Raw genomic sequence first — 23,049 nt, 5'->3', positions numbered from 1 at the left:
AAGTTATTCGAGTAAACCTTTGCACAAATAGTGTCCTCAAGGTATTTAATCTTACGGCCAAAAACTGTCGAAATCGGACTATAACAATTCAAGGACGCAAACACCAAATATGTAGAACTTTTAAGTACAAGTATACGAAAATCACGTATATCACTTTACCTTACGAGAATATAAAATGTTCGGTTACACCCGAACTTAGCGTTACATTACTCGTTTTATATAAAATTGTTTTTTTTTTTTGTTTTACTTTATAAATACCTTGCTGATATATCAAACACAAACCACAAATTGAAATATTCGCCGCCCGAATTTTATTTCTAACGCAGTCATTGCATAGTTCGGTTACTTCAAACGCATTCGGAAAATATCTTATGTATATGTGTATAAAGGCAGCAAGATTGCAGCTAAAAAATGAGAGGGAGAAGAGAGGGCACACACAACAAGATTGCAGCTAAAAAATGAGAGGGAGAAGAGAGGGCACACACAAGTATTTGCTGCGGAAGTGCAGTGGAATGTGAACAATGTGTACAAGTTATTTCTCCAAAAGGTAGAAGGAGTAAGAAAAATTGTTGGCGTGATGGTGAAATATGGGAGCTTAACCACAAACGTCGATCAATAGATAAGCTAGGAACGTGTCAAATTTGACTGGTGTAAAGAGTAAGTCATTCGAATTTATGTGGTAATTCAAAGCAAATCAGCTGGCAAGGATAATTGCATAGATGTTGGCAACGACGATGCGAAAAATAAAATAATGAATAATAACTTCCTTTGAAGGTTTAATGGTTTGAAAGGTTTACTTTTGAGTAAAAAAAATTATGGCAACAATTTCGAAATTTATTCATGAGAAAAGTAGATGATACTTATTTAGCGTGGTGTGGATGCCATTTTTAGTGTAAGAATTAACAAAATTTGGGTTTAAGTTGAATTTTATAGTTTTTTTTATTTTCACAAATTTTTTAGTTAAATGCTAATAAAGTGAACAGAAATTAATATTCTTGTTAAAAAACCGGGGTTCCAATAAAAAATTATTCCAAAAATTACTGAAATAATTTAATTAAGATTGACAGTTTATGAAAAATTCAACTTTTCCAACTGCATTCCTAAATACAAAATATGTGTTTTCAAATTTGCATATTTTCCTAAAATGTTGTGCTTTGAGCTCACCTTCCGACATATATCTTACACTTGATTGGTATTGGTTTATTTTAATATCTACTTATTCGGAAGTAATATGGATATCGAGACCCTATGTTCCACCTAGGCACTCTGAGCAAGTAACTATATATATATATATATATACCTATATAGATATGAATATATAATAAGGATAACAGATAATACAGTTACGGATTTTAATACTGTTAGTTCAGTTATTTTTTTAATATAGTACAATATTTGCAACCCAGATCACATAGAAATCAGAAAAGCGCTAAAAGTCAGATATAAAATTATTCTTGAATAGCGGTAAAAACTCATTATGATGTCAAATGTATAATATTTTGAACACGAAAAAGCTTTTAGAAAATTACATTTCCGTCAATAGAATAAATGTACCATTTTAGTATTCACGTCATCAGCAAATTCATGTCGCTACCCAAAACTTTTGCAACATGCATATAAAAGCTAATAGCTGCAAACAAGCAATCACTCAGCTTTCTGAACACAACAACACTTAAATTATGAAAAATATGTAAATATAAAGGAATGTAGTACTTATAATAAGCACAAGCACAACTTCACTGCTCCACCTTTTTCGCCGTATCATCGGCATCATCATCCTCATTAATATAATATCTCACACCGCGCGACCCTAGCTACTTGAAAATATTTTCCCCGCACACACCAACACCGAAGCTTACGCAAAACTTTATCTTGTTGTTTCCACTACTTTTCTCTATAATTGCGGGATGCGGATAAGCACGGTGATTGGATAAACCACGATAGCTCTGGAGCCCGCTTGGCGGTTATGCCTCGCGTGCCTCGACCTGTTCGTGCTAATAAAACTTTTCTTATCACTCATTATTGATCAGCAAGCAATATTCGTATTCGTATTCGGAGTGATGAACGCAACAACATTTATGATGAAAAAGTTTTCACAACTCGAACGGAAAAAAGAGAAAATAAAAACAGAAAACAACTTATGTAGTAATAACGCAGCAAAGCAGCTGTTGAGGATGCTGTAGGCGATAGGCAAGTACTTAGTTAATTTCTATTGGTTGTTGTTGTTGTTGTATACCCTCACCTGCCACTTGCCATCACCGTTTGACTGCCAATGCACACTCATCAGCATTCATGACTGGCACATCAAATGAAGCACTTTCCACACACAACTTTGCGTAAGCTGCATAAAGCAGCAACTGACTAACAGGTAGTTGGTGAGAGAGAAATGTAGAGGTATGCGGGTGTGGACGCGGGAAGTTGGAGAAAATTATGAGTGCTCTTGCTTTTGTTCTTGTAGTTGTGGAAATTGTAAAATTCATTGTCTAATATGCAGCTTTGTGGAGAATTGGCATATTTCAACTGTAATAACGGTACTTGAGGGTAGGTAGAGTGATACGGAGAAATAGGCAAATAATATTTTTATGTGTTTGGGTAACAACTAGAGACGGTGGTAAGTTTATAGCATGCAAATTACTATAGCAATAAGTCGGCAATGCAACAAAAACAGCTAATGAACAAGTCATTGAGTCGGCAATGCCGATACTAATTGAACAAAGAAAAGACAAAACAAAAGCAAACAACGTTAACTACAGTTGCACCGCAGCTATAATACCCTTCACAAATAAACTAGTGACCATACAACTGCTTGATATTTATCGTTCAGTTGTATGGCAGCTATAGGCCACAGTGGCCCGATTTGAACTACTTGCTCGGAAATTATAGTATTGTCTGGAAAAAATAATCCATGTCAAATTTTGTGAAGATATCTTGTCAAATAAAAAAGTTTTTCCACATAAAGACTTGATTTTGATCGTTCAGTTTGTATGGCAGCTATATGCTATAGTTTATATGGTTCTAGCAAATGAGCAGCTTCTTAGAGAAAAATTGACGTGTGCAAAATTTCAGATGGCTAGCTCAAAAATTGAGGGTGGAACCTTCATGGAAGCGGAGCAGCGTTATTGCAATAGAGTTTTGAAGCTTTGACAAGTTTTACAAAAATTAAAATAATTGTAAAAATTAATTTAAGTACCTTTCGTAAGTCATGACTATTTAGACAACAAACCTGATCTCATACTCAATAGTTACTTACAATTATACAACAAAATATGGGGTTTTAAATAGTATATGTATATATATTTTATCAATATACAATCTATTTTATACCGCCAATAATTTTAAAGTGTACAATTGATATATTGTACAATTTAGTTTCTATTTAATAAATATGCATATTTACTTAACAGTAAATAAATATTACTCTAGATAAGTGTTGAAGCATTAATTTTACTTTGAATACAATATTATCGTAATCTTTTTTCAATTCTACCTATTTCACTGCTTAATCATTTACCCTCCATTGCGCATTGGGAACAACGCTCAATGCTCCTAGAAGCACACTACGCTGCGCAGCAATAAAATTCAAGTACCGTTGGTCGTACTTGTTACTAACCGGTGAACATTTTTGCGTGTGGCATGTAGGAAAATCTATGCTACTAACAGTTATTGCATCGAATGCGAAGACGAAGAAGAAGTGTATGAGTGTTAAATACTACTTCTTGGCCGAAACTCAAAATAAGAGAATGTATTTGTTGGCATAATTTTAGAAGAGATGCACGTACCATACACTATTTCGTTCCTGCAACAAACGAAGCGTGTACTTCTTAAACGGTTTATATATAATTTCTTGATAACGAAATTTTTTATTTGTGAATAAATTTAGCGCAAGCTTTAATTACAATTAAGGACTTTATTTAAGCTAATTTTTATATGAACATAATTATATTTTCGTGACGCATAACATTTAAAGTAATTTTATAAAACTATCGATAGTTTAATCGAACTCTTGCTGGGGTATTGAGAAACAACAAATGCAAATATACAACTACCTACAAGTGCAGCATCCATTGCTACGACCCACACTATCCAACTACCCCACCACTCCACTGACATACTTCAAATTCAACTACAACTATGGGTTATTTTTCTCAATAACTGCAATACCTAGGCTGCCGAGTGACCAGGTGCGCAAGCAAACTTGTTGCAAGGACGTCGAAGTACAGTGAAAATAAATTGGTGGAAGAATGAAACGGGGTAAGGGTAGAGCACACCACATCCGCTACTAGCTTGAGAAAATTCTATGAATAGTGCAACTACATACATATAAACACGCCTCCTTCGAACAGAGAATACCTGCATGTTAGCTGCCAACTGTAGAATTTAGAGCAAAAGTGGTATCTTGTGGCATGTACCGGGCAATGTTGCAGCATTCGTGTTGAACATGCAATGCAGCTGCGAGTAGAATAACGGCGTGCGCGCAGCAGACAAAGTTACTGCCAGAGCTAATTGAATGAAAAAGCAGCGCCACAAATCGAATGAGGGTACACAGCACAATGCAAAAATGGACGAAAAAAAGAGTGATTTAAAAGAATAAGCGCTGGTTAGCTACGGTTTGGCGTTTGTGAAAATTTAAATAAGTCCAAAAAAAGTGCTGTATACTTGCTGAAAAAATTTAGATTAAATGTGTATAGTATTGGTAAGGCAGTGGAGTGAATTTCAACTGAAGAACACCCCTTTAAAATTATGAATTTAGATTTAAGAAGTGTATAGGGTATCAAGATAATGTGATATTATGAATATGTTACTTTGTAATCTTTAGGGAATACAATTGTCCACTTGTAATCAAAAAGTCGTTACAATCCTATAAAGCATCCAAGTTGCGGCACAAACTCGAGTATAAGGTTTTCAAAAGACCCAACTTGTTAGCTGAGAAATTTTGGGTTGTGTTTGAAAGGAGTTAAACTTATATATTTTTATATGATAAACTACAGTTTTGTGGATAGTGTTAGTAACAGCTGCTTCATGAACTCGAGTTTAAGGCTTACAGAGCACTCGGAAGTGTTTAAATAATTAAAAAACAGTACACTTTAATAATTGGCGATTAATTTTGAACATGAAGGTGTCCCTTGATTCCATAGGCGATCTCCAGAAAGACCTCCGAAAATAGGTGTATGGTTGTATAGAATATTTCTCTGCTTAAAAGAATATTAATATTACTATAGATACATACAAGTAACAAGCTGAGGACTAGTCAAAATTTTTATTTTTGACAAAATGTCGGCCCCCAAAAAAAATGAAGTATTTTTTTATGCAAAATCTACACTTCAAAGTGGCTTAAATATAGAAATTATTATTAAAAATCTTATAACTAAGGTCATTACTTGACAAATTTATCTTAGAAAAGTATGTGAAAATTTAAAGTCGACCGATCCAGCCTTTTTGGAGAACTTTGAAATCAGTTTTTCGATAATAACGCGCACTTACACTAGGTTAAAAAGTTCTTACAAATATGTGGATTTCTCCGAAAATATTTCTCAGATCTACTTTAAAATATTTATAGAATAATCTGAGATGTATTTACACTCGAAAGTGACAATATTTATAGAAAAGTTGTTTCATTTAAAACAAAAAACCAGAACTACTCTAATAAAAAAATATTGTAAGATTGATGAAAAAAATATTGAAAGATATAGGGAACTATTTCAGAGCGCATTATTAAAATTTTAAAGCAGTAACAGAAAAAAAATTCTATATTTCCGGTATCTCTAAGGCAAATTATTTTTTATTAATTTCTAGCAAAGTTCTAAACCATATGAGCGCGATCTTTATTTATAAAAAGGAAACTAAATTTATTTAAAGCAAAATAAATGTGAACTCAAATGTTGCCCTATCAAATATATTCTCAAATAATCCATACAAGTATATATGAAGGTATATATGGACATGAAGGAAAAGAACAAATTGCTTTGAGTTAAGCAAAAGCATGTAGCCAAAAACGTTGCTCGGATTGTGGCTGCAATATGAACTGGCATTGTGGAATAGTACAGCACACACATTCACATATATATATATATATATATATAAATATATATGTATATAAATATTAATATAGAATTCCAAAGGATAAGCCAAGCCAGTCCACAGCAGAAAGAACAGCTGTGCTGGAAGGACACTCATATATGTACAACAAGTATTGCTGCTTCCTTGCAGAGTCACCCGGCCATTTCGCTGCGCTCTATCACACAGCCAAATGCAACAGTTGCACAGTCACAAAAACGCCACCAGCATCGCGACGGACGGCAGGATTGCCTGGTGTTAGCAACATAAACTTTTGCCGAACTTAATTGAAAATGAAAATTTCAGTAGCTGCTCAAACGAGGCGGCAAACTTTTTTTGTAGCCAAATACCAAACAGGCAGGCGCATCAAGCAAAAAAAAAAAGCAAAAATAGAAAATAAAATACAACAAAAGAAATCGTATAAAATGAAGTAGCAGCAAGAATTGAAGGCAACAGCCGCAACTGAAAAGCGCCAAACTTCAACGTGCAATTGCCGCTGCTGCAGGTGGCAGCTCAAAATGCTGGCGACAAAACAAATGGCGAAATTTTCAACAAACTTGCCAAAGTGGCAAATCGAAAAAATTAAAATCCTGCTTTGTCCAGCATTGCCAACTAACTGCGACCACTCAACAGTGTGCGCAACTTAACTTAACTCATTCAAGCTTTCACAATTCATTGGTGCATTTGTCTTGCGTTTACAATTGAGTGGCACATAGTTGCGTTGGGTGCTGACAGTTGTTTCAGCAACTTCTAGTTCGGTTGCGCCATACATGTTATATCTGCTGTATATAGTTAGTGAAGTGCTGAGAAATTAATGATTTTCTTCTTGAGATGGCAGTCGACGAACAATAGGAAGCAACAGGGCTGCTCTTCATTATTTCGGCTGGCTCCAGCATCTTGCCATTCATTATTAAAGTTATTCTAATTATTTTTTATTGAGAACACACCACTGCAATTGAATTTGAAGGGAATTCGAAAACCCTTTGCATTGAAGATAATTAATGCAAATGTTGTCTGAGATTTTGTAGCCAACTTGCAACTTGCGTAATTGCAACATGTTGCCTGCAGCTGGCTTCCGCAGAACTTACTTCCGAAACTTGCCAACTAAAGTTTAGCCGAATAGCTTGCTCTTTTGCTGTTTTTCCAAGCAAACAATTTAACTCAAGAAATGAGGAAGAAAATTATGTAGCGCAGCGACAGTTGGCTAAGCAAACAAATTTGAATTTGAAGCGAGAAAAATAAATATTCAGAAATTGGGAAAAGTAAAAATTAGCATACAATTTGTGGGATAGTTCTTTTTTTATGCCCAGAACAAGAAGGAAATGTCGGACACTGTAACAAGTATATAATCTTCCCAAGCATCTGCTTATTTGTGAGAACAACCGATATAGCATCATTATAGCATATAGCTCTTATACAAACTGATCGATCAAAACCAAGTGCTTCTGTGGAAAGCATTTACTCAAAAAATTTGGCACCGATTATATGGTATAAAGTCTATCGAAAGTACGAAAATCAACCTATTAGGTATATGTAGGATAAAGGAAATACTGTACCTCTTTTTTATCCAATTTTCGCACCAGGTTTTTTTAATATCGGGAAAAGGTACCTGTTGCATTTCATTAAGATCTGAATAATGTGGCGATAATTTCATTCATTCTTTAGATTTATCAATTCTACGAAGTTAATGGGGTTCAGAATGACATAAAGTATGCTAGAAGTAAAATTGGTAAATACATTTTTTTTGTGTTCAAAAATCATATAGAAACTAAAATTAAAATAAACGAGCAAATTATTTTATTTTTACATACATATATGCACATTTATGTTATTTATGTATATATGGCTGTATATGTATATGGTACGAGCAATCACCCTACCTCGCTAAACGCAATCGTCTAACATAGCCAAAACAAGAAAAAGCCTCGCATAGTTCTCAGTCATGTAAAATCTCGCAACCGTGAGAGGCACTATGCTCCATAGTAGATTACTAAGGAAAACAAGAAAATTTATAACCGCGGTTGCATCGACGCCATAATACCCTACACAAATAAACTAGCTTTCCACACAAGCACTTTGTTCCGATCGTTCAGATTATATGGTAGCTATATACTATACTGATACAATCTCAACAATTTCTTCGGAGATTGCACCATTGCCTTAAACAATAACCCGTGCAAAATTTTTTGATTTCCGTCAATTGAAAAAGTTTTCCATACAACCACTTCATAACGATCGTTCAGTTTGTATGGCAGCTATATGCTATAGTTGTCCGATCTCGACGATTCCGACAAATGAGCAGCTTTTTGAGAAGGAAAGGACCTGTAGGAAAGTTCAGATCAATATCTCAAAAACTAAAGGACTAGTTCGCATATATATAGGCGTACAAACCGGCGGACATGAATAAACCGACTCAGCTCGTCACGCAGATTCTTTATATACATATATATTTTAAATAATCTCCGACGTTTTTTTCTGAGTGTTACAAACTTAAATACCCTGTTCGGGTATAACTATATATACATACATATATGCCCAACTATTTACCAAGGACAAATTTCACTTATTTTCTACTTCATCTTAACCATTTCGACCCACTGGTATTTACGTAGAAATTAATAAGATTCCACTCTTTGTAGAATGTTTGGCATTTTGTACGCAAAATTCGCGCTTATTTCGTGGATTTTTATTTTCGTTAAGCAACCTCATAATAGAGCAGGAGGTTAAAAGAAGATAAGAAAAGACTGGCACTTGTAGTATGCAACAGAGAGGACGACAAAAAGAAATAAATTTCAGCCAGGTCAACTTTTAGCCCCGCGAACGAAAAAATAAGGTTTAAGTGGAGTGGAAAAATGTTTAAAGTAGTCTTGAGTTAATATTTACTCTGCAGAATATTGACCTGCCATTTTTCTTAATTATGAGGTTGACAGCAGACAGAAATTGGTTTTGTCAAAAATCTTGAAACTATGTCCATGTTATTAAGAAAGTTACTTCAGAGTAAATATTTCATGAAACTAACAGTCTTATTTACATTGAAATAATTTTTAGAAAATACTAGATAATAATCTAGTTAGTTAATGTCTATAATAATAAAGCACAACGTATGATACATGCATATGAAAACAGCCTCCACGAAACGCCTAAAGACATTTTTCTTCTTTTCAAGTTGGCGTATATGTGGCTCCATTGGTTTGAGGAAATTTTTGATAAAGATCTGGGCGAGCTTTCCAAAGCAACTCTTAGACCATTGAGATTAGAATCGGATATTAGTACATTTGTCAAAACATTATGTATTTTTTTTTATAGGAAAACGTGTGAGATCATATTTCTAGGCGAAGAGTGTTAATATGAAAAATTCTATTAAGGATTGTCTTACATCAGGCTTAGATTTAAGTTTCAGCTTAAGCCAGGTGATTCTGGAACAAAGAGTAACAATAAAAGTAAATCCGAAACCAGGGTTACAAATAATGCATTCAAAAAATAATTAAATTAACATTTGTATTAAAATTTTCTTTTATTTTGTAATCCCAGTTTTTCAATCCGGTATGTGAGATTAAATTATATATTTATTTTTTAATTCCGTATTTGGCATTACAAAATAAAAAAAATTTAATTCTAATACGGGATAAAAAATTAAACAAAATTTTTATTCAAATATTATATCAATTATTTTTTTCAATTAAAATCGATTAAAAATTTACTTTTAATATATTTATATTTAATTATTAATCCTAACCACCGGATTGAAAAATAAAACAGAAAAATTTCAAACTTAAGTGAAGAATTAAGAATTTAAAAAAATAATTTGCTTTAGAATTAATATTTTTTCGAGTTGATTCAAATCAAAAAGTAATATTATTAATTTTTAATCCCAACATCGCGATTAAAAAATTAATATCAAATTTTCAATCCCAGCATCGGAATTAGAAATTAAATATTTATTTTTTAAAATTTTAATTTTTTAACCTCAAATTTTGGAATTAAAAACTTCATAAATATATAAGAATAACAGTAATAATAAGGAGTTATATACGCCTAGATATCTTAAGAAACTACATACGTGCAAAATCAGATAAAAAACACTCTGCAAGAAATATACGTTCACAAGAAGTTAGTATAGTTAAGTGAATATTTCCACCACCGCTAACCACAAAAATTAAAAATTCTTAAAACTCTTCCACAAAACCTTTGTTGTTCCAAAATTCTAGTCCGAAATTCGCACCCATTACTCTTTGTATGATTATGTTGTATATCCTGTCTCACACCTCCAAAAGGTAGTCATATATTTCTCACAAATGACTCAACCAATTATAACAAAGAGAAATATTTCAAATGAAAAGAAAATAATTGCTTGTCATAAATCTAAATTACCTAAGACTTTGCGCTATATGTATTAATTAGCCCAATATAACTAAGTGGTTGCAGAGGACTAGAGAACACACAAAAACTGTATAATTCTTTAGAAAGTACGTTTGCATACTTTTAGCCGCCATGGCGACTTTAATAGTACTTGAGTGAAATGCGAAAACAATTACTAGCAATTTACAAGGTAGGCAATTAGTTTGAATGTGGCAAAAGAATATAAAAAACTTAAGGGGTGAAGGACACAGCAAAGAGTTTGAAGCAGGAGAGAGCAAGAAAGAGAGGGAAATTTAATAAAGAGTAGTATACTAAGTATCTGGGGTAACGACGCGACGGTAAAGAAATTAGCCATATCAGTGATAAATATTGCAGCAATGTAGCAACATAAAATAAAACTCAATGGTAAAGCAATTTCACTTAGAAACATAACATTACAAGCAAATAGATATGTCTAAGTCACTGCTCACACTCCGTTAACCAAATTAATATAAACATGAAAAGACATCAACTCATCTTAGCCGCCTTTTAGGCGCACCAACCGGTCATGTTTCACAAGTTCACACAATCGAGACTACGTATGTGATTTTGTGTGTGCAGATTATTGCCTACTTTCAAGGGCGCTAATACAAATTACAACAACGTTTAATGCGCATTAATGCTTAAAGCCTCGAATTAATGTCATGACATTATTTATCAATGATGACCCGTACCAAATGGGCGATAATGTTTCAACGTCACAACGCCACAGCATGCCCGATGAGTGAAAAAGACATAAGCTGCTGCTGCTGCTGCTGCTTGGACATAACAGTGAAGGGCCGACAACATGTACGCCATATATTTATTTATAAGTATTTAAGCATGTATGCCGGGTAATGCCGAACCACAAAACCATTATCAGTATTTTCAACATGTTTAACAGCAGCTTCATTATTATTATTGAAGCCTTAGTCACGGCGTCGTGAGCCCGAAGTGATAAAGTGTGTCGGCATCACGTACGCTCATGTTTGGCGAGTGGTCAGCTTTAAGATTGGTCTGGTGGTAGGTTGGTAGTTATTCGTTCGTGATTATGGTACAAGTGTGTGCTGCTGGCCGTGTGATGAGACGAAAAAATTATTTGCAATGACAGGTTTACTAGCGTGGTGTGTACAGCTCGCTCGTCTCCGACATAAAAAAAATTGGTCAAATTAATTTCCGGCTCTTGAGCGACAGACGGCATGACGCACCAGCTTGCCTGTTTGCATAAGCTTGTGAGCCTGACAAATGAGTACAAGCAAGTACTTGTATATCTTCTTTCACTTCATTTTTCTCTCCCCCCACTCTTTACGTCAATGAAAGCTTAATTAGATAAAATTGAAATTGTATTTTAATGTGACGGATATTGAATTTGTTAACTCAAATCGAAATGAATTTGAGTTTATGTTTTGTGTGTTATTTTTATGTATGTAGTGAATAAAGAGGACAGGAGAGCGAATTCTACAGTTTGCAAAATAAATTATTTGCAAACAAAACTCAGGGAAATAAGACAGAAATCAATAACAAATAATAAGAATTTCTTGTTTGTTACTCCGACGAAGAAAAATATGAAATTATGGCGAAATCTCTATTTATTTTTACTTATGTGTGGTCTTATGTAATTCCAGCAGCAAAACGAATCTACAATCATGGCATAGCATCTAGATTTCCAAATTATCGCAGAAAACATAAAAAAAAATTCACAAAATCGTTCGAAATGATCAAAAAGTGAAGTGACGTGATATAGTTGACATTGTAAGGATTTCAAAAGAACGTGTTGACTTTATATTGCAAGAGCATTTTTCCAAGAGAAAGCTTTGTTCAAAGTGGGTGCTGCGTTTGCTGACTGTTGACCAAAAACAGCATCGTGTTGATGATTCGGAGCAGTGTTTGGCCATATTTAAACGTAACAAGCCGGAATTTTTGCACAAATGTGTGACAATGTGACAATTCCCTCCGTCCACCTTATGCTCCAGATTTGGCTTCCAGCGCATATTGGTTGTTCACAGACCTCAAAAAAATGCTCGCCGGTAAGAAATTTCGCTCGAATGAAGATCTTATCACTGAAACTGAAGCCTATTTTGAGGCAAAAAACAAATCCTACTACAAAAGTATTATTGAAATGTTAGAGCGCCGCTGGAATGATTATGCTGAACTTGAAGGAGATTATATTGATAAATAAAGCTAACTAAAAAAAAAAAAAAAAACGCGTTTTCTTTGTAGGGCAGCGATTTTTCAACCCATGGTTCGACAAGTCTTGAAGCAAAATATCTAATTTTGAACTAAGATATTAAATTTTTCTCGTATGTGGATGCGTATATACAAGTGTATTTTGTCATATTTATGTATGCAAATATAGAGCGCTGTAATGCGAAATGCGAAAAATAAACGAGAAAATTTGAGATGGCAGAAAAGAAGTTTCAATTTAAAAATTTCATAAAGATTACCGATTAAATTTTATTGCTACTGCAGATACCCTAATGTCCTGTTGTTGTAAATTTTGACCGTTTGGAATCAATGGAAATTGTTTACCGGTGCGCATTAGCTTATTTTGTTTCATATGTTTGCTTTCAGAGAATCGTGGATGGCTAATGGTTTCATCAATACAGCGCTCTCATATTATTCAATTTCTGAAATAAGAAGTATGTAAGCAACTGCTGTTAAAAAAAGAAAATGTTGACTAGAAATAAAGATATATTCTTTTTGGATAGATTTTTGTTAAAAATCCTTTCGACTATTAGTGAGCTCAAGGAAAGCTTGCCGAAGTAAGCGCACGTTTCCGACGAATTATTTGAAAACGCAGGATAAAAAATTCATTTTGCTGTGGGTAACAAAGGTGGTCACTTGGCTGCTGTTGTAAACATTCTTTTTGTGTATTTTCTTAACAACATTAAAGATAACAAGCTCTGTATAAAGCCTGCTTAAAATTTTCATTAGTAATTTAAAGCGATCAATAATGGTTCAAATAAAAAATTTTAAGAATCAGCTAAGCACCAGTACTGAATAAAGTACTCGTTAATATTGATAAAAAGTACTCAGTTTTGTACTGAAGCAGTACTTTACGTTTTCGGTATAGCACACCTATACGCTACTTTACACTACGCCAACATTTCTTGCAGGCTTATCTTAAAGTACTAAATCACAGCAAGTTAATTTAATATCACTTTTTAATAATTTTAATGATCCGCGCTGGAAACTCGCTCAATTTTGAAAACTTTGTAATAAACTTTGAGAATTATAATTGAATTTTCACTCACCTTCTTTTACTTTTTCACAAAGTTTTTCAATATTTTGGTACAAATTATTTTTTGTAAATTCTCTTGCCGCTTCTCTTGCGCTGCAGCAGAAAGTGCTAAAAGCGATTTAAATTTCAAATAAATTTGCTGCACTCACACTTGGCGCCGCCACAACAATGCACTGGCAAAAGCAGCCGTGAACAAATCTTTTGGCAAACAACTTTGAAGAAAATAAAAAATAATTTATGCCAACTTCGCTAAACATTTTTAGCTCACAGCAACTCATTAAAAGGCGAAAAATTTTGCGCAGCCAAAACAAAATTCTTGCAGCTGTATGTGCGCATTAATTGACGAAAACGAGTACTTTAATATATATTTTTTGGATTTTTGGCTCATAATACTTTTCTAAGTAGCGATTATTTTTTTTTTTCGAGATAAAAAAACGCAAAACTTGATTTCTTGTCAATAAAATGGTGAAAAAAAAAATTCATTTGAATTTAGATCGACTTTCAATGAGACCAGAATAGCTGTGTAATGAAAACAACAATAACAAGCGCTGACTGAGTACAATGCGACATGCGACAACAACAGTAACAATACATTTCTAACTTTATCACTTTGAATTTTGAGTAAAGCAAAACTTTTCACTTTGACTTTGCAGAATTTGCGGCGCAATCACCTCGAAGCGACTACCCAAAAGACACACACACACATACATACATATTACTGACAGTGCCTGCCAACCCCACCCCCACCCCTTACTGCATAAACGCTTTTTGCAGCTATTGTTATTTTTGTTGCTGTCATTGCTGTGAAAACTTTATCGTTTGTGTGCACAATATTTATGCATATGCCAAAAACATGTCGACGACAACAACAAAAAGCAATAACAACATTTTCACAATTTTTGTATAAAAGAAAACCAATAAAATACAGCAATACACTGAAAGCGTCAACACCAACACTGACAGGCAACATACACATACACACTTACATAAAATTATATACATATACATATGTTTGTATGTATGTGCATGTACATCGTGGCAGACAGACAATTCCACTTATATGCCTTCGTTCAAAAGTAAGCCAACACAACTCTGTTTTCAATTTATTGCCACTTGTTTTTATTGTGATCGCAGTTGTTGTTGTTGTCGTCGAAAATTTGGATTTACATAAAGCCTTCGTTGTTAAATTGAAATATTTTGCTGGCACCTTCTGAAATCATAAAAGAATATCCGGCCTTTAAAGTTCTCAAACTTTACTCTGAACACTCTCTTTCAGTGATGGAGTACTTGTGATTGTTTCAAAATAATGGATACATGTATATGTGGAAGATTAAAAGTATTAAGGCTGTGGCGTAGTGTAGAATTAAAAAAAATTATTTTTTTTTATTTTCATAGTTTAAATATTTAAGAATGTGTCTACGAGAAGATTTTTGAAAATTTACATTATTTTCGGAGATATAGACATTTTACTGACCTCCAAACTGGTTTAGCTGGGTCTAATCGAACAAAATGAAATTTGAAATGCTTTTTGCTCAGACCAGACTTTTTCATTACGATACCCACGATTTTTCAAGCTCTACTGGACCGATTTACTTAGAATATTCAGGGAATCTTCTTTATAGGCCTAGAGTATGAACTAGCCTCATCCCCAAATTTCAATTATAACTATTTTTAAAAAATACTAGAACATAAAAAAATGGTTTTGCGACCCACACTTCATAAGATGACAGTTTTTTAAATTTTTAACTTTTTTTTAAATATTTTTTTCTCTCCTTTAACATGAATAAATAACTGATAAAAAAAATCGATAGTAAAAATATTGATGGCTTTTTTTGCGACATTTAAGATATTACTAAAATTCGTGTCTCTAAACTAGAATACCCATTTAAAAAGAAAGAAAGGATATTTTTCGGATCAATCTGAGAAACTTTACCTAAAAGTCTTAAATCGGTTTCAAGCCAGCGATTTTTAAGGCGAAGTATATCTTTTAGGGATTCTAAAAATTTCTTCGTCAACTTTTGAAATATCCGAATTATATTTAATACATAGGTACATTTTGGTATTTGTTAATCATTCGAATATCATCAAAAAATCAGTCGAAATATGCCAGATCGGACAACCATATCACATATATATATTTTAAACAACCAAATAATAAAATTAAATTTAATACCGTAGCTGATCTCCAAAAGAGTCTCCGAAAAAGGTGTCTCCGCTGAGGAATTTTCTATTTGAAATTCTATCGAATCTAAAAACCAAAATATAAATGTTATAAAAATAAATGAAAACAAGTAATGTTAAAAAAAAACTAGCCAAACGTTTTTTTTTTTTTAATTTTCTTTCAGTGACTGAGTGACTTATAAATTGAAATTGCTAATTATTCCTATTCATTGGATCATTACCTGAGAAATATATCTAAGAAAATTGCGTAAAAATTTCATATGCATCGTTCCAGTCGCTTCGGAGAATTTTTTTCATTTTAAGTTTTGGTGCCGATTACACCATGTTAAAAAATTCTTACAGATACGCTCATAGCTGTATGTTACATTATGCACAAAAAAAAAATAGTTTTTTTGAAATTAACAAGCGAATGTAACGCTTGAATAAAGTTCCCCCTATCTCCTATTCAAAAACATTTTCATATGAAGGGTAGAAGCTTTACGTGTACTCATATAAAGATAAATGCCTGAACCTTAATCTTTATCTGTTTAAATAGAACTGTAGAGCTTAGGCCACTCATAAATTCGAAGTACATTGATACTCATTGCATACCGTTCAGTACAAATGTAAGCACATATGCATATGATATTCCTTCACAAAATCACTTATGGTAATAACATAAACTAACAACAACAACAATGTAAAAAAAAAATGTTCAAAAAGATCAAAGTTGGAATTGACAATATCTCAAGTTGTTGCCATTGAAGCGTTTACGACAAGAAAACTGAGCTCTGCCAAATACCTTGAAACAAACTTAACAAGGTCACACAGGCTGTACGAAGAAACTGCACGTGCAATAACATTATATTCTATTGTAGCAACAAATGCTGTTGTTCGCGTTTATTAAGTTCGCTTGTTTTGATGTTCGTGAGACGTGAAATTTCGACTTATGCGAGTATGTGTATATACAAGTACGCATATGTGTGTGTATATATAAAGTAGAGATGTGAAACGTAGTTTCAATTTTCAATTTATGACAATGCCACGAGTATTATGTGGCAGACAATTGAAAATGTTGCACGTTAGAGAGAAAAGTGAAATGGTGAGAGTGATTGAAAATTGGTTTGCAAATGGAATATGCTGGGAATATTTTTAGAACAATTTATGAATATGTATATTCAAGCGAATAAATGTCTGTAAACATATTTAAATGAATTGGATAAAATATAAAATGCTTTTTTTTCGCAGTATTGAAAAGCTTTTACTTTTGATCTTGCTTCTAAATTATATTTTTCATACTTTTATATTGTATTATATTCTATGGGCATGGTGTATAACGATTTATTAGCAAATATAAATTGAAGAATACTTTATATAAAATTATTGTTAATACTGTTTTTTTTCTCGCTAAAATCAAGTTTGGTGAGAAATTTTAATTTCGAATTGAACTATGCTGTATTTAGCGTGTTAAAGTAGATTGTTATGGATGAATTGGTTACGAATTATGATCCAGTATTTGTACTATGAGTCTATATTAGAAAGTGAACATGAAATTCTAACTATATTAAAGCTGAGTTGGGTTAATATAAAGTAGAATGCGGAATACATTCTATATCAAAGCTGTAAAGATCGCATGCATTCCAAGCCCTTCTTCTGTAATAATATGCTAAGAGAGGGATATGAGTGTAATTTGGATTACTTTAACAATGAGAAAATGTATGCTAATTTTTTGTATTATAAGAAATATAAGCGAAGCATAATACAAAAAATATTTTTACAATAGCTGTCTTCGTTTCGCCAAGCGTTACTCTCCAGGGAATGGAACAAACTATACCAGATGCTTTAACAGTACTTGTGCAGTACTTGTGGTGCAACCCTGCGCTAACATCTCTTCTTACTGGAGAAATTCTTTTTTTCACGTTAAAAAACGTTGCTGCAATTCTTTATTTTTGTTTTCTATGAATTATTTTAATTAATTTTAAATTTTATGTTTTATAAATGCAAGAAAAAATAATAAATTTTTATTTTCACTTGTCATTTGGACCATTCGCAGTAGTAAAACTGATCCCAAATATGCAAAGCAAAACTTGGTAGCATTGAAAATAGCGGCTTTACTACTTTAATGAGGTAACCGCATACTCTCTTGTAAGCACTCAACTTTATTCTTGATTTTACATGTAATTTGTTTGACAAGTGAGCAGAACCGAGCAGAGAAATAGCGAATCGTAGTCAGCTAATGTAACTTAGCCTAGTTTTATTCTTTGGAATATTCGCAGGCAGTCTGACTATAGGAGCCGCTGAAGAACCGAGGTAGTGAACTTAAACTTGGAAGACTTGGTCTAGACTTATTATAAAAATGCTTTTCTTAGACGTGTGGTTTGCAGTGAGGTAATACTTTTTTTCACAGTTGGTATTTTTAACGGTTGTTACCCGATTTGTACTCAGTTTGGCTTGTCATTTAATAAAGAGCGAACTCGCTCAGAAACAACTTTTGCAAATCGTACAATTATATTACCAAAAAATTGATTTTGTTCAGCATTGAAGCTCACTTTTGGTTGAATGGGTACGCTAAGAAACAAAATTGTCGCTTTAGGAAGGATGATAATCCACAACCCATTGGTGAGTCGTCATATCCTTAAAAAGTGAATGTTTGGTGTGATCTATTTGCAGAGGGAATCATTTCTATAGTCTATATTTCTTCTAAGATGAAGGCGACCATAATATTATAGTCAAGGGGAATGCTATAGAGCCATGATTAATGACTTTTCTGGCTTGACTTAAAGTATGTTGGGGGCATACATTTTGTTTTAACAAGAATATTGCGCTACATGCCATAAAACCAAAAAAACAATTAATTTATTTAAGTAAACTTTTTGAGAGCACATTTTCTCGCGTCACCTGTCTGTGGTGTGACCTCAAAGAGCATGCCATTTAACACTGCTGGACTATTTGATGATGATTGACGGCACGGAAGAGAATATTCGGCGCTTTATTGCTGACATATGAACCCAATTGCTACAAAAGGCCGTCCAAAATTAGAACTCTCGACTGTAATTTATTCGATCCAGCCTTTAGTGGTGGGATTGGGTTCTGGTTTTAGTTTGGGTACAAAATAAAACATATTAAAAAATAAAAACAATACTTTTTTCTTTGCTAAAATTTTGCTATTAATGATTTTTTTTTTTGCTGCTGCTACATAAATACTTTACAAAACACTTGATTAAGTAATAAAAACCTATGGTTTAAAAACACACATACATTTTTATAAATATTAAAATTATTAAAGCAATCAACAACCGCGCACGTATAATCCTTATTTGTTATATAAAACCGCTTTTTATATTCTTCGCTTAGTAATTTCTTTCATTCTCCACATATCTTTCGCCTATTCCCCAACATCTGCTGAGAATATAAGAAAATGAATGCGTATTATTTTTTGCACTTAACAACATCTGACTTTTTCCCAAGGGCACATTAGCTCACTAATTTATCATGCATAAATATGTGTGTATGTGCGTGTGTGCTTTTATTTACATATTTGCATTTTATTGCGCAAATTTCGTATTGGAAAAAATTTCATTACTTTGCGCACCGCCAAAGCCACACACAACCACACACGCGCTCAAATGTATTGAAATTTACGCATCGACATTTTTCTATTATTCAATTTCCATTTAAATTTATTTCACACACTCGCACACACAGAGCGCCAGGCGCTTGCGTATTTTGCATATTTTACACTTTTTAATATGATTTTTATGCACACCTGTCAATTTTTCCACTTTACCGCCGCCGATGTAGCTTTTCCTGTTGTTGCCGCTGTCTTTGCGCGTTTCATTGATTCACTGTGGAGGCAGCGAAGTGCGAAGTGCACTAACAAAAGAAAGGAAAACGAACCAAAGGTGCGAAACAGTCTAGTGATTTATGATAATCATAACATAAATGCGATGTCACAAGTCACAAAAGAGCGTAGCACTATATTGCGTTGCTGTCTTCTGTGCGCACAATACACCTACACATTCAGGCATACAGGCACATATATGTAAATGCGCGTCAATTGTTGCGTTCTGCAAACATTTTTAAAATAAAATTTTAACACGCCGTCAGCAGTAAATTTATGAAAACATTATGTCTACTTGGCGAATGTGTGCGCAAATGCCTTTAAGCGTAATACGGATTTATGTAACAAATAAATAATAGCTGACTTCACACTTCGCCTGCCATGGCGTATACGCAACTTTTTGCTTTGTTAGCGAAAATGCGTAAAATGCATGAATTATATTCAATATTTGATTGACAAATATTTTATGCATAAATTAAAAATGCTAATAAACTCAATTATTTTGCTGCAATATACATTACCTTATTAACGGCTGTTCAGTTAAGTTTTTTCTTATTTGAACATAAGATATATGAATGAAAAGTCACTTAGACAGCAAGGTTGCGAATTTTTTTTTCAAAAACTTGAGATTAAAAATTTTATTTCTATTTTTTAATCCCGATGTTGGTTTAAAAATTAGATTTTCATTTTTTAATTCAAGATATTTGGAAATAAAAATTAAAAATTGGAAATTTTACTTGTTATTTGAATGAACTCGCAATTTTTAGTTATATGCTTCAGATTGTAATTTTTATTTTTCAATCCGGTATTTGGAATAAAAATTAAAAATAAACTTTTAATCCGCTTTATGGGACCAAATATTTTTTATATATTCCTTAGTACCATATTTGGAATTACAAAATAAAACAAAAATGTTAATTCAATTATTTTTAAAATGCATTATTTGCAACCCTGTTATACAGTGCAAAAAATATGAACAACAAGAAAAAAATGTTACTTCGGCCGCACCAAAACTATAAACCCTTCATAGCTTCATTTATTTAAGTAAGAGAGGTAGGTAGGTGGAGTGCCTTAAGGAGACCCATTGTAATACCACCGGGACTAAAATACTCTTACTCTATTGCCTCTCTGCTTAGGCAGGTGCTTCTGATGAAGTTCATCAGTACAATAATTTTTACCTATGCAACCTTCGAAATATCGTCAAGAAACTCTCGAACGTTGCGATTTATATTTCTACACAAAGTCTTGCATTCGCATAGAAGCACTCCTACTAGAGTTACTATGTCATTCCTTTTAAATTTTAATAGTCGGAATGTGCAACCCATGTATCATATTGAACAAACTCCGTCGAGACAAAATTAAATCTGGCTCTAGCTATTACAAATATCACTAACTCTTGGAACCCATTCCAGGTTTATCGTAAAATAGGTTGTTAGATCCACTAAGAGATCAAGGCATTATTTCGCTCACTACCTTTGACGAAACCCTAAGAGACTTTAGTTAATTCATAGCCGCTTGGCTATCTGTATATATAAATATATTCCTTGTTGTGAGCACACTTCTTGTAATCTCCGCATTTCACTGGTCTGGTAGTCGGAAGGCGATTCTGGTATCTAATTATGCTGAAAAGATACTCGATTATTTATGTTTGGACCCATCCGTATAAATGCGTATGGAGTGATGCAGAACACTATCCATCTCACCCCTTTTCCACTCTTCTCTGGAAGGGAAGGCAATAGTGGAAACCGAATTTAAGTTCAATTCTATAGGATTTCAAAAATCCATGGTAATGGGTAGAAACGGGATCTTACTAAGTATCATAAAAGCCCCTTATTACAAGCGACTAACGGGGAGGATTCCACCAGTCTAAGCGCTGACTTCGCTGCCAGTTGCTTACATAACAGGTCATATAGCAAATAAGGGTATATAAAACTTTTATTTGCATTTTAAACGCTCGGTTTGTATGGCAGTGATATGCTATAGTGGTCCGATCTAAACATTATATTCGGAGATTATGGCATAATCTTGAAACTTGATCTGTTCTAAATTCCGTGAATATATCTTTTCAAGCAAAAGAGGACAAGCTATTTATCGGTTAGTTTGCATGGCAGCTATAAGCTACTCTGGTCAGGTCTAACACTATGTTCGAAAATTGTAACCATAATTTGGCAGCTATGTGCTATGGTGTTTCAATAACGTTATTGCCGACAAATGATGCCTTGGAGAAGAAAAGAGCGTAAGCAAATTTTCGGATCGATATCTCTTTTTTTTTTATTTGTGTAAAACATTTGTTTGTATTCTTTGAAGCAAAATATTGGACACAAAATGAAAATTTTTTGAGTTATGAATTTTTAAATTTTCAACTTTAAGCATTTTTGTACTCATATGAGGAAAAGTATTCTTTATAAAAACTATTAACCTGACAAAAATTTCCGATTTTTTCGAATGGAAAATACGTTGAATTTATTAACCTACTTTTAATAAACAAAAGATGCATTTTTATAAACAAATATTTTTTTTTCAGTTTGGAACTATTTTTATTTAGTTATTTGTGTTAAAAAATGTACAGCTTTTTATTGTTATTTTATAATAATATAAATTTTTATTGTTATTATATAAAATATAAAATCCCAAAGGTTCCGAAATCACTATATTGTGAATAATGTGAACAGGAGAAGGTCTGGACCAATCTCATAAAATTGTGGAATTTATACTTACATGTTGTTTGATTAAGATAATTCACAATTTGAGCGATATATTCGATATTAAGTCAACTGCAAGTATAATAACGAAAATCATTATATTCACAATATGGGCGTGGGACTGCGTTAACTCTTGGACTGATTTCATCAATTTTCAGCACCAAACTAAAGTATATACAAGATTATACGTTCACTTTATTTCGCTAACCAACCCAAAGTTTCAAAATCTTTTTATTATGTATATGAAAATTGGGATAATTGCTAAACCGATTTTATTAATTTTAAGTAACAGGATACACTACCAACTGAAAAAGATATCCACAGATATTTTATTTTTTATCCACAGATATTTTATTCCACAGACCAGCTTTGGCGCTTATGACCTCATATTCGCTACATGGGGCTTAAAACTATATACTCCGATTTCGACCAACTTTAGAATATGGCTGCCACAGGTTAAAAGCCCTAATTCTATTAAGTTCAAGTTCGATATCTTCTCTTTATCAAATAGAAATGCAAGCATCAAATGTACATGAAATCGAATGCATTTGCTGATTTACGCGATTAACCGTGTTAATAAATACTGTTATTTGTGTTTAAAATAAATGTAATTTTCATATTTATTGCGATTAAAATGCGAAGAGCAGGATAAACATGAAAATTAAAATTAAAAC

The 23,049-nt window shown here is 33.0% G+C and overlaps 1 protein-coding gene across 5 annotated transcripts in view; it reads left to right on the top strand.

Moving 5' to 3' along the window:
• LOC106614382 (uncharacterized) overlaps positions 1–23,049 on the top strand; it is a 100,385-nt gene that overhangs the window by 35,549 nt on the left and 41,787 nt on the right. The window lies entirely within an intron of this gene.

The sequence above is a fragment of the Bactrocera oleae genome, chromosome 5 (genome assembly GCF_042242935.1).
Source record: "Bactrocera oleae isolate idBacOlea1 chromosome 5, idBacOlea1, whole genome shotgun sequence".
NCBI classification, from domain to species: domain Eukaryota; kingdom Metazoa; phylum Arthropoda; class Insecta; order Diptera; family Tephritidae; genus Bactrocera; species Bactrocera oleae.
The sequence above is the reverse complement of the archived record's forward strand: the minus strand, read 5'-3'. Positions and strand labels throughout refer to the sequence as shown.